Source organism: Lissotriton vulgaris, chromosome 9 (assembly GCF_964263255.1).
Source record: "Lissotriton vulgaris chromosome 9, aLisVul1.2, whole genome shotgun sequence".
NCBI lineage: Eukaryota > Metazoa > Chordata > Amphibia > Caudata > Salamandridae > Lissotriton > Lissotriton vulgaris.
This window is the reverse complement of record NC_141697.1, coordinates 539,671,176-539,683,657: the sequence shown is the minus strand read 5'-3', so window position 1 is coordinate 539,683,657 and position 12,482 is coordinate 539,671,176. Positions and strand designations below refer to the sequence as shown.

Here is a 12,482-nt window from a genome sequence, read left to right as displayed (position 1 = left end):
GAGACAGAGAGCGTCAGAGAGCTGTTGTCTTGTTAAAGGCCTGAAACGGCTAGTGCCTAAGAGGGTCTGGACTTTCAGTTGTGACTGATTGTGAGAGGGGAAGATAAAGATTTTCTGCACCCAGCATGCCTTGCGATATACTTAGGCAAATGAGGTGAGAGCCTGACCAATCCCACGTCACTTCTCTGAATGCCTCCTCATCTGCATAAAGAGAACACTTTCACAAAGGAGCAGAGTGGCGCAGCGGAAGCGTGCTGGGCCCATAACCCAGAGGTCGATGGATCGAAACCATCCTCTGCTAATTTTGCTTGATTTTCCTTCCAAGGACCAAGCTGTCATTTCCACATAGCCAGAAAGGAAAAGTGCAAGCTTGTGCCAGCTATGTGAGAAAAGACTTCTCAACTATTCGTGTCTGTGTAATACAAGAGTGATCGTGAAAGGTACAACCCTGTACTTTGAAAGTAAAGACACACAATTATAACCACAAATGACTGACTGGTGGGAGCTTCACACAACTTTCTGGGCATGCTTTGAATTTCATTCTTCCCTTTTTGTTCTGCTCTTATCTATCTCCTGGGCATTTAATGGAATGTTCTCTTTCTCTTCCCTGCTTTGCTTCCCATGCTGCCTATATATGCTCATTTCTACTATTTGTACTGTTGCTTTTCATTTCTTCTCTTCTGCACAACTTTGTCCTTGGTTTCAATCCCCAGTTCCTTACCCTCTGCAAAAAACGTTCTACTGCTTCTCATGTTGGTATCTAAACCAAATGCACCATTGAAGCTGGTGCAAGATAGTCATTGATTTCTGCAACGTAATATTTAGAACCGAGAGCTAACACATCAGAGGGCGTTGGTGGTATAGTGTTGAGCATAGCTGCTTCCCAAGCAGTTGACCCGGGTTCGATTCCCGGCCAACGCACTGAAAATACTTATATATTCTGCAAGCAGGATATATTGTAATGCAACATGTCACAAAACGGAAATTTCACGAACAGATTAATCAGCCATATATAAAAAAATAAACAAATACGTGGGCAAATATCTCAATCGCACCTTCTGCTACATACATTGTCCTAATATATGATAAGTTTCATAAAGCAGAGTCACAACACACATGTGCTGGTAATAAATTTGTTACAGTGGGCAAACAATGGAAGGGCTGAGGCCCGACCAGACATTGTAACTCCAGCATCTCTATGTTAAAAAGCATTTCTAGGCAATATTTAGCCTCTGAAAAAAATATGCAAGATCCACCGATAAATCTGGCAAAAGTCCCTAACATTTTGTGCATACTTGTGCTCTCACCTGAATGTAGCGCCACCTTGTAGCTGTCGAAGGAAACTGCTGCTCACAAAATGTTTTATCAGAAGGCAAGTTGAGAGGAATCCAAGAGTCAGATGTCCATGGAAAGAACCACTCACTGAAGCAGGAATGTTGGAGGCTTCATATTCGCATAGTTTCCTGTCCAACGTCCACAACGCTCCCAAACGCTCAAAAGCCTCACACCGGGCAAGCCCTCACCGGGTATATCTCTGGCTCCAAGGTAAAGCCAAATCCTGAGCATGCTAGTGCTAGGATCACAGAGCGAGAGAGAGATGGTTCAAGAGCTACTGTCTTGATAAAGGCCTGAAACGGCTAGTGCCTAAGAGTGTCTGACTTTCAGTTATGACTGATTGTGAGAGGGGAAGATGAAGTTTTTCTGCACCCAGCATGCCTTGGGATATACTTATGCAAATGAGGTGAGAGCCAGACCAATCCCATGCTACTCTGCCTAATGCTCCTTATCTGCATAAAAAGAACACTTTCACAACGGAGCAGAGTGGCGCAGCGGAAGCGTGCTGGGCCCATAACCCAGAGGTCGATGGATCGAAACCATCCTCTGCTAATTTTGCTTGATTTTACTTCCAAGGACCAAGCTGTCATTTCCACGCTACCAGCAAGGAAAAGCGCAAGCTTGTGCCAGCTATGTGAGAAAAGACTTCTCAACTATCTGTGTCTGCTGAAATACAAGAGAGGGATCGTCAAAAGCTCCACACTGTACTTTGAAAGTAAAGGCACACAATAATAAGCATGAATGACTGGTGGGACCTTCAAACACTTTTATGTGGAGGCTTTGAATTTCATTCTTCCCTTTTTTGTTCTGCTCTTATCTATCTCCTGGGCATTTCATGGAATGTTCTCTATTTCTCTTCCCTGCTTTGCTTCCCATGCTGCCTCTATGTGTTCATATCTATTATTTGTATTGCTGCTTTCCATTCTTCTCTTCTGCACAGCTTTGTCCTTGGTTTCAATCCCAGTTCCTTACCCTCTACAAAAACTTTCTATTGCTTTTCATGTTGGTATCTAAACCAAATGCACCATTGAAGCTGGTGCATGATAGTCATTGAACTCAGGGTCCTAATGTTTAGAACCGAGAGCGCAAAGATCAGAGGGCGTTGGTGGTATAGTGGTGAGCATAGCTGCCTTCCAAGCAGTTGACCCGGGTTCGATTCCCGGCCAACGCAGTACAAATACATATATATTCTGCAAGCAGGATATATTTTAAAGCAACATTTCACAAACTGGTAATATAATTAAGAGGTTAATCAGCCATTATATAAAAAATAAACAAATATGTAGGCAAGCATTTCGATCGCCCCTTCTGCTATATTCATTGTCCTAATATATGATAAGTTTCATAAAGCAGAGTCACCACTCACATGTACTGGTAAAAAAATATGTTACAGTGGGCAGACAATGAAAGGGCTGAGGCCCGACCAGACATTTTAACTCCAGCATCTCTATGTTAAAAAGCATTTCCTAGGCAATATTTAGCCTCTGAAAAAAATATGCAAGATCCAGCAATAAATCTGGCAAAAGTCCCCAACATTTTGTGCATACTTGTGCCCTCACCTGAATGTAGCACCACCTTGTAGCCGTCGGAGGTAACTGCAGCTCACAAAATGTTTCATCAGAGGGCAAGTTTAGAGGAATCCAAAAGGCAGATGTCCATGGAAAGAGCCTCCGACTGCAGCAGGAAGTTTGGATGCTTCAAATTTGCATAGCTTCAAGTCCAACGTCCTCTCATGTACCGAACGCTCCCAAACGCTCTAAAGCCTTATACCGGCAAGCCCTCACCGGGTAGATCTCTGGCTCCCAGGAAAAGCCAAATACTGAGCATGCAAGCACTAGGATCACAGAGAGAGAGAGAGACAGAGAGCGTCGGAGAGCTGTTGTCTTGTTAAAGGCCTGAAACGGCTAGTGCCTAAGAGGGTCTGGACTTTCAGTTGTGACTGATTGTGAGAGGGGAAGATAAAGATTTTCTGCACCCAGCATGCCTTGCGATATACTTAGGCAAATGAGGTGAGAGCCCGACCAATCCCACGTCACTTCTCTGAATGCCTCCTCATCTGCATAAAGAGAACACTTTCACAAAGGAGCAGAGTGGCGCAGCGGAAGCGTGCTGGGCCCATAACCCAGAGGTCGATGGATCGAAACCATCCTCTGCTAATTTTGCTTGATTTTCCTTCCAAGGACCAAGCTGTCATTTCCACATTGCCAGAAAGGAAAAGTGCAAGCTTGTGCCAGCTATGTGAGAAAAGACTTCTCAACTATTCGTGTCTGTGTAATACAAGAGTGATCGTGAAAGGTACAACCCTGTACTTTGAAAGTAAAGACACACAATTATAACCATAAATGACTGGTGGGAGCTTCACACAACTTTCTGGGCATGCTTTGAATTTCATTCTTCCCTTTTTGTTCTGCTCTTATCTATCTCCTGGGCATTTCATGGAATGTTCTCTTTCTCTTCCCTGCTTTGCTTCCCATGCTGCCTATATATGCTCATTTCCACTATTTGTACTGTTGCTTTTCATTTCTTCTCTTCTGCACAACTTTGTCCTTGGTTTCAATCCCCAGTTCCTTACCCTCTGCAAAAAACGTTCTACTGCTTCTCATGTTGGTATCTAAACCGAATGCACCATTGAAGCTGGTGCAAGATAGTCATTGATTTCTGCAACGTAATATTTAGAACCGAGAGCTAACACATCAGAGGGCATTGGTGGTATAGTGGTGAGCATAGCTGCTTCCCAAGCAGTTGACCCGGGTTCGATTCCCGGCCAACGCACTGAAAATACTTATATATTCTGCAAGCAGGATATATTGTCATGTAACAAAATGGAAATTTCACGAACAGATTAATCAGCCATATATAAAAAAATAAACAAATACGTGGGCAAACATCTCAATCGCACCTTCTGCTACATACATTGTCCTAATATATGATAAGTTTCATAAAGCAGAGTCACAACACACATGTGCTGGTAATAAATTTGTTACAGTGGGCAAACAATGGAAGGGCTGAGGCCCGACCAGACATTGTAACTCCAGCATCTCTATGTTAAAAAGCATTTCTAGGCAATATCTAGCCTCTGAAAAAAATATGCAAGATCCACCGATAAAAGTCCCTAACATTTTGTGCATACTTGTGCTCTCACCTGAATGTAGCGCCACCTTGTAGCTGTCGAAGGAAACTGCTGCTCACAAAATGTTTTATCAGAAGGCAAGTTGAGAGGAATCCAAGAGTCAGATGTCCAAGGAAAGAACCACTCACTGAAGCAGGAATGTTGGAGGCTTCATATTCGCATAGTTTCCTGTCCAACGTCCACTCACGTCCCGAACGCTCCCAGACGCTCAAAAGCCTCACACCGGGCAAGCCCTCATCGGGTATATCTCTGGCTCCAAGGTAAAGCCAAATCCTGAGCATGCTAGTGCTAGGATAACAGAGAGAGAGAGAGATGGTGCAAGAGCTACTGTCATGATAAAGGCCTGAAACGGCTAGTGCCTAAGAGTGTCTGACTTTCAGTTATGACTGATTGTGAGAGGGGAAGATGAAGTTTTTCTGCACCCAGCATGCCTTGGGATATACTTATGCAAATGAGGTGAGAGCCAGACCAATCCCATGCTACTCTGCCTAATGCTCCTTATCTGCATAAAAAGAACACTTTCACAACGGAGCAGAGTGGCGCAGCGGAAGCGTGCTGGGCCCATAACCCAGAGGTCGATGGATCGAAACCATCCTCTGCTAATTTTGCTTGATTTTACTTCCAAGGACCAAGCTGTCATTTCCACGCTACCAGCAAGGAAAAGCGCAAGCTTGTGCCAGCTATGTGAGAAAAGACTTCTCAACTATCTGTGTCTGCTGAAATACAAGAGAGGGATCGTCAAAGGCTCCACACTGTACTTTGAAAGTAAAGGCACACAATAATAAGCATGAATGACTGGTGGGACCTTCAAACACTTTTATGTGGAGGCTTTGAATTTCATTCTTCCCTTTTTTGTTCTGCTCTTATCTATCTCCTGGGCATTTCATGGAATGTTCTCTATTTCTCTTCCCTGCTTTGCTTCCCATGCTGCCTCTATGTGTTCATATCTATTATTTGTATTGCTGCTTTCCATTCTTCTCTTCTGCACAGCTTTGTCCTTGGTTTCAATCCCAGTTCCTTACCCTCTACAAAAACTTTCTATTGCTTTTCATGTTGGTATCTAAACCAAATGCACAATTGAAGCTGGTGCATGATAGTCATTGAACTCAGGGTCCTAATGTTTAGAACCGAGAGCATACAGATCAGAGGGCGTTGGTGGTATAGTGGTGAGCATAGCTGCCTTCAAAAAAGTGGACCCGGGTTCGATTCCCGGCCAACGCAGTACAAATACTTATATATTCTGCAAGCAGGATATATTTTAAAGCAACATTTCACAAAATGGTAATATAATGAAGAGGTTAATCAGCCATTATATAAAAAATAAACAAATATGTAGGCAAGCATGTCGATCGCCCCTTCTGCTATATTCATTGTCCTAATATATGATAAGTTTCATAAAGCAGAGTCACCACTCACATGTGCTGGTAAAAAAATATGTTACAGTGGGCAGACAATGAAAGGGCTGAGGCCCGACCAGACATTTTAACTCCAGCATCTCTATGTTAAAAAGCATTTCCTAGGCAATATTTAGCCTCTGAAAAAAATATGCAAGATCCAGCAATAAATCTGGCAAAAGTCCCCAACATTTTGTGCATACTTGTGCCCTCACCTGAATGTAGCACCACCTTGTAGCCGTCGGAGGTAACTGCAGCTCACAAAATGTTTCATCAGAGGGCAAGTTTAGAGGAATCCAAAAGGCAGATGTCCATGGAAAGAGCCTCCGACTGCAGCAGGAAGTTTGGATGCTTCAAATTTGCATAGCTTCCAGTCCAACGTCCTCTCATGTACCGAATGCTCCCAAACGCTCTAAAGCCTTATACCCGGCAAGCCCTCACCGGGTAGATCTCTGGCTCCCAGGTAAAGCCAAATACTGAGCATGCAAGCACTAGGATCACAGAGAGAGAGAGAGACAGAGAGCGTCAGAGAGCTGTTGTCTTGTTAAAGGCCTGAAACGGCTAGTGCCTAAGAGGGTCTGGACTTTCAGTTGTGACTGATTGTGAGAGGGGAAGATAAAGATTTTCTGCACCCAGCATGCCTTGCGATATACTTAGGCAAATGAGGTGAGAGCCTGACCAATCCCACGTCACTTCTCTGAATGCCTCCTCATCTGCATAAAGAGAACACTTTCACAAAGGAGCAGAGTGGCGCAGCGGAAGCGTGCTGGGCCCATAACCCAGAGGTCGATGGATCAAAACCATCCTCTGCTAATTTTGCTTGATTTTCCTTCCAAGGACCAAGCTGTCATTTCCACATAGCCAGAAAGGAAAAGTGCAAGCTTGTGCCAGCTATGTGAGAAAAGACTTCTCAACTATTCGTGTCTGTGTAATACAAGAGTGATCGTGAAAGGTACAACCCTGTACTTTGAAAGTAAAGACACACAATTATAACCACAAATGACTGACTGGTGGGAGCTTCACACAACTTTCTGGGCATGCTTTGAATTTCATTCTTCCCTTTTTGTTCTGCTCTTATCTATCTCCTGGGCATTTAATGGAATGTTCTCTTTCTCTTCCCTGCTTTGCTTCCCATGCTGCCTATATATGCTCATTTCTACTATTTGTACTGTTGCTTTTCATTTCTTCTCTTCTGCACAACTTTGTCCTTGGTTTCAATCCCCAGTTCCTTACCCTCTGCAAAAAACGTTCTACTGCTTCTCATGTTGGTATCTAAACCAAATGCACCATTGAAGCTGGTGCAAGATAGTCATTGATTTCTGCAACGTAATATTTAGAACCGAGAGCTAACACATCAGAGGGCGTTGGTGGTATAGTGGTGAGCATAGCTGCTTCCCAAGCAGTTGACCCGGGTTCGATTCCCGGCCAACGCACTGAAAATACTTATATATTCTGCAAGCAGGATATATTGTAATGCAACATGTCACAAAATGGAAATTTCACGAACAGATTAATCAGCCATATATAAAAAAATAAACAAATACGTGGGCAAACATCTCAATCGCACCTTCTGCTACATACATTGTCCTAATATATCATAAGTTTCATAAAGCAGAGTCACAACACACATGTGCTGGTAATAAATTTGTTACAGTGGGCAAACAATGGAAGGGCTGAGGCCCGACCAGACATTGTAACTCCAGCATCTCTATGTTAAAAAGCATTTCTAGGCAATATCTAGCCTCTGAAAAAATATGCAAGATCCACCGATAAATCTGGCAAAAGTCCCTAACATTTTGTGCATACTTGTGCTCTCACCTGAATGTAGCGCCACCTTGTAGCTGTCGAAGGAAACTGCTGCTCACAAAATGTTTTATCAGAAGGCAAGTTGAGAGGAATCCAAGAGTCAGATGTCCATGGAAAGAACCACTCACTGAAGCAGGAATGTTGGAGGCTTCATATTCGCATAGTTTCCTGTCCAACGTCCACAACGCTCCCAAACGCTCAAAAGCCTCACACCGGGCAAGCCCTCACCGGGTATATCTCTGGCTCCAAGGTAAAGCCAAATCCTGAGCATGCTAGTGCTAGGATCACAGAGCGAGAGAGAGATGGTTCAAGAGCTACTGTCTTGATAAAGGCCTGAAACGGCTAGTGCCTAAGAGTGTCTGACTTTCAGTTATGACTGATTGTGAGAGGGGAAGATGAAGTTTTTCTGCACCCAGCATGCCTTGGGATATACTTATGCAAATGAGGTGAGAGCCAGACCAATCCCATGCTACTCTGCCTAATGCTCCTTATCTGCATAAAAAGAACACTTTCACAACGGAGCAGAGTGGCGCAGCGGAAGCGTGCTGGGCCCATAACCCAGAGGTCGATGGATCGAAACCATCCTCTGCTAATTTTGCTTGATTTTACTTCCAAGGACCAAGCTGTCATTTCCACGCTACCAGCAAGGAAAAGCGCAAGCTTGTGCCAGCTATGTGAGAAAAGACTTCTCAACTATCTGTGTCTGCTGAAATACAAGAGAGGGATCGTCAAAAGCTCCACACTGTACTTTGAAAGTAAAGGCACACAATAATAAGCATGAATGACTGGTGGGACCTTCAAACACTTTTATGTGGAGGCTTTGAATTTCATTCTTCCCTTTTTTGTTCTGCTCTTATCTATCTCCTGGGCATTTCATGGAATGTTCTCTATTTCTCTTCCCTGCTTTGCTTCCCATGCTGCCTCTATGTGTTCATATCTATTATTTGTATTGCTGCTTTCCATTCTTCTCTTCTGCACAGCTTTGTCCTTGGTTTCAATCCCAGTTCCTTACCCTCTACAAAAACTTTCTATTGCTTTTCATGTTGGTATCTAAACCAAATGCACCATTGAAGCTGGTGCATGATAGTCATTGAACTCAGGGTCCTAATGTTTAGAACCGAGAGCGCAAAGATCAGAGGGCGTTGGTGGTATAGTGGTGAGCATAGCTGCCTTCCAAGCAGTTGACCCGGGTTCGATTCCCGGCCAACGCAGTACAAATACATATATATTCTGCAAGCAGGATATATTTTAAAGCAACATTTCACAAACTGGTAATATAATTAAGAGGTTAATCAGCCATTATATAAAAAATAAACAAATATGTAGGCAAGCATTTCGATCGCCCCTTCTGCTATATTCATTGTCCTAATATATGATAAGTTTCATAAAGCAGAGTCACCACTCACATGTACTGGTAAAAAAATATGTTACAGTGGGCAGACAATGAAAGGGCTGAGGCCCGACCAGACATTTTAACTCCAGCATCTCTATGTTAAAAAGCATTTCCTAGGCAATATTTAGCCTCTGAAAAAAATATGCAAGATCCAGCAATAAATCTGGCAAAAGTCCCCAACATTTTGTGCATACTTGTGCCCTCACCTGAATGTAGCACCACCTTGTAGCCGTCGGAGGTAACTGCAGCTCACAAAATGTTTCATCAGAGGGCAAGTTTAGAGGAATCCAAAAGGCAGATGTCCATGGAAAGAGCCTCCGACTGCAGCAGGAAGTTTGGATGCTTCAAATTTGCATAGCTTCAAGTCCAACGTCCTCTCATGTACCGAACGCTCCCAAACGCTCTAAAGCCTTATACCGGCAAGCCCTCACCGGGTAGATCTCTGGCTCCCAGGAAAAGCCAAATACTGAGCATGCAAGCACTAGGATCACAGAGAGAGAGAGAGACAGAGAGCGTCGGAGAGCTGTTGTCTTGTTAAAGGCCTGAAACGGCTAGTGCCTAAGAGGGTCTGGACTTTCAGTTGTGACTGATTGTGAGAGGGGAAGATAAAGATTTTCTGCACCCAGCATGCCTTGCGATATACTTAGGCAAATGAGGTGAGAGCCCGACCAATCCCACGTCACTTCTCTGAATGCCTCCTCATCTGCATAAAGAGAACACTTTCACAAAGGAGCAGAGTGGCGCAGCGGAAGCGTGCTGGGCCCATAACCCAGAGGTCGATGGATCGAAACCATCCTCTGCTAATTTTGCTTGATTTTCCTTCCAAGGACCAAGCTGTCATTTCCACATTGCCAGAAAGGAAAAGTGCAAGCTTGTGCCAGCTATGTGAGAAAAGACTTCTCAACTATTCGTGTCTGTGTAATACAAGAGTGATCGTGAAAGGTACAACCCTGTACTTTGAAAGTAAAGACACACAATTATAACCATAAATGACTGGTGGGAGCTTCACACAACTTTCTGGGCATGCTTTGAATTTCATTCTTCCCTTTTTGTTCTGCTCTTATCTATCTCCTGGGCATTTCATGGAATGTTCTCTTTCTCTTCCCTGCTTTGCTTCCCATGCTGCCTATATATGCTCATTTCCACTATTTGTACTGTTGCTTTTCATTTCTTCTCTTCTGCACAACTTTGTCCTTGGTTTCAATCCCCAGTTCCTTACCCTCTGCAAAAAACGTTCTACTGCTTCTCATGTTGGTATCTAAACCGAATGCACCATTGAAGCTGGTGCAAGATAGTCATTGATTTCTGCAACGTAATATTTAGAACCGAGAGCTAACACATCAGAGGGCATTGGTGGTATAGTGGTGAGCATAGCTGCTTCCCAAGCAGTTGACCCGGGTTCGATTCCCGGCCAACGCACTGAAAATACTTATATATTCTGCAAGCAGGATATATTGTCATGTAACAAAATGGAAATTTCACGAACAGATTAATCAGCCATATATAAAAAAATAAACAAATACGTGGGCAAACATCTCAATCGCACCTTCTGCTACATACATTGTCCTAATATATGATAAGTTTCATAAAGCAGAGTCACAACACACATGTGCTGGTAATAAATTTGTTACAGTGGGCAAACAATGGAAGGGCTGAGGCCCGACCAGACATTGTAACTCCAGCATCTCTATGTTAAAAAGCATTTCTAGGCAATATCTAGCCTCTGAAAAAAATATGCAAGATCCACCGATAAAAGTCCCTAACATTTTGTGCATACTTGTGCTCTCACCTGAATGTAGCGCCACCTTGTAGCTGTCGAAGAAAACTGCTGCTCACAAAATGTTTTATCAGAAGGCAAGTTGAGAGGAATCCAAGAGTCAGATGTCCAAGGAAAGAACCACTCACTGAAGCAGGAATGTTGGAGGCTTCATATTCGCATAGTTTCCTGTCCAACGTCCACTCACGTCCCGAACGCTCCCAGACGCTCAAAAGCCTCACACCGGGCAAGCCCTCATCGGGTATATCTCTGGCTCCAAGGTAAAGCCAAATCCTGAGCATGCTAGTGCTAGGATAACAGAGAGAGAGAGAGATGGTTCAAGAGCTACTGTCATGATAAAGGCCTGAAACGGCTAGTGCCTAAGAGTGTCTGACTTTCAGTTATGACTGATTGTGAGAGGGGAAGATGAAGTTTTTCTGCACCCAGCATGCCTTGGGATATACTTATGCAAATGAGGTGAGAGCCAGACCAATCCCATGCTACTCTGCCTAATGCTCCTTATCTGCATAAAAAGAACACTTTCACAACGGAGCAGAGTGGCGCAGCGGAAGCGTGCTGGGCCCATAACCCAGAGGTCGATGGATCGAAACCATCCTCTGCTAATTTTGCTTGATTTTACTTCCAAGGACCAAGCTGTCATTTCCACGCTACCAGCAAGGAAAAGCGCAAGCTTGTGCCAGCTATGTGAGAAAAGACTTCTCAACTATCTGTGTCTGCTGAAATACAAGAGAGGGATCGTCAAAGGCTCCACACTGTACTTTGAAAGTAAAGGCACACAATAATAAGCATGAATGACTGGTGGGACCTTCAAACACTTTTATGTGGAGGCTTTGAATTTCATTCTTCCCTTTTTTGTTCTGCTCTTATCTATCTCCTGGGCATTTCATGGAATGTTCTCTATTTCTCTTCCCTGCTTTGCTTCCCATGCTGCCTCTATGTGTTCATATCTATTATTTGTATTGCTGCTTTCCATTCTTCTCTTCTGCACAGCTTTGTCCTTGGTTTCAATCCCAGTTCCTTACCCTCTACAAAAACTTTCTATTGCTTTTCATGTTGGTATCTAAACCAAATGCACAATTGAAGCTGGTGCATGATAGTCATTGAACTCAGGGTCCTAATGTTTAGAACCGAGAGCACACAGATCAGAGGGCGTTGGTGGTATAGTGGTGAGCATAGCTGCCTTCAAAAAAGTGGACCCGGGTTCGATTCCCGGCCAACGCAGTACAAATACTTATATATTCTGCAAGCAGGATATATTTTAAAGCAACATTTCACAAAATGGTAATATAATGAAGAGGTTAATCAGCCATTATATAAAAAATAAACAAATATGTAGGCAAGCATGTCGATCGCCCCTTCTGCTATATTCATTGTCCTAATATATGATAAGTTTCATAAAGCAGAGTCACCACTCACATGTGCTGGTAAAAAAATATGTTACAGTGGGCAGACAATGAAAGGGCTGAGGCCCGACCAGACATTTTAACTCCAGCATCTCTATGTTAAAAAGCATTTCCTAGGCAATATTTAGCCTCTGAAAAAAATATGCAAGATCCAGCAATAAATCTGGCAAAAGTCCCCAACATTTTGTGCATACTTGTGCCCTCACCTGAATGTAGCACCACCTTGTAGCCGTCGGAGGTAACT

General features: G+C 43.5%; 3 non-coding genes across 3 annotated transcripts; all 3 read left to right on the top strand.

Annotated features, from left to right (window-relative positions):
- The first annotated feature begins 2,434 nt into the window (after window positions 1–2,434).
- TRNAG-UCC (transfer RNA glycine (anticodon UCC)) lies at window positions 2,435–2,506 on the top strand. Its single transcript has one exon. It is a non-coding gene; the product is annotated as a tRNA-Gly (tRNA).
- Window positions 2,507–7,220: 4,714 nt separating this feature from the next.
- TRNAG-CCC (transfer RNA glycine (anticodon CCC)) lies at window positions 7,221–7,292 on the top strand. Its single transcript has one exon. It is a non-coding gene; the product is annotated as a tRNA-Gly (tRNA).
- A 1,512-nt stretch (window positions 7,293–8,804) lies between these two features.
- Window positions 8,805–8,876, top strand: TRNAG-UCC (transfer RNA glycine (anticodon UCC)). The gene has a single exon. It is a non-coding gene; the product is annotated as a tRNA-Gly (tRNA).
- Window positions 8,877–12,482: the final 3,606 nt, after the last annotated feature.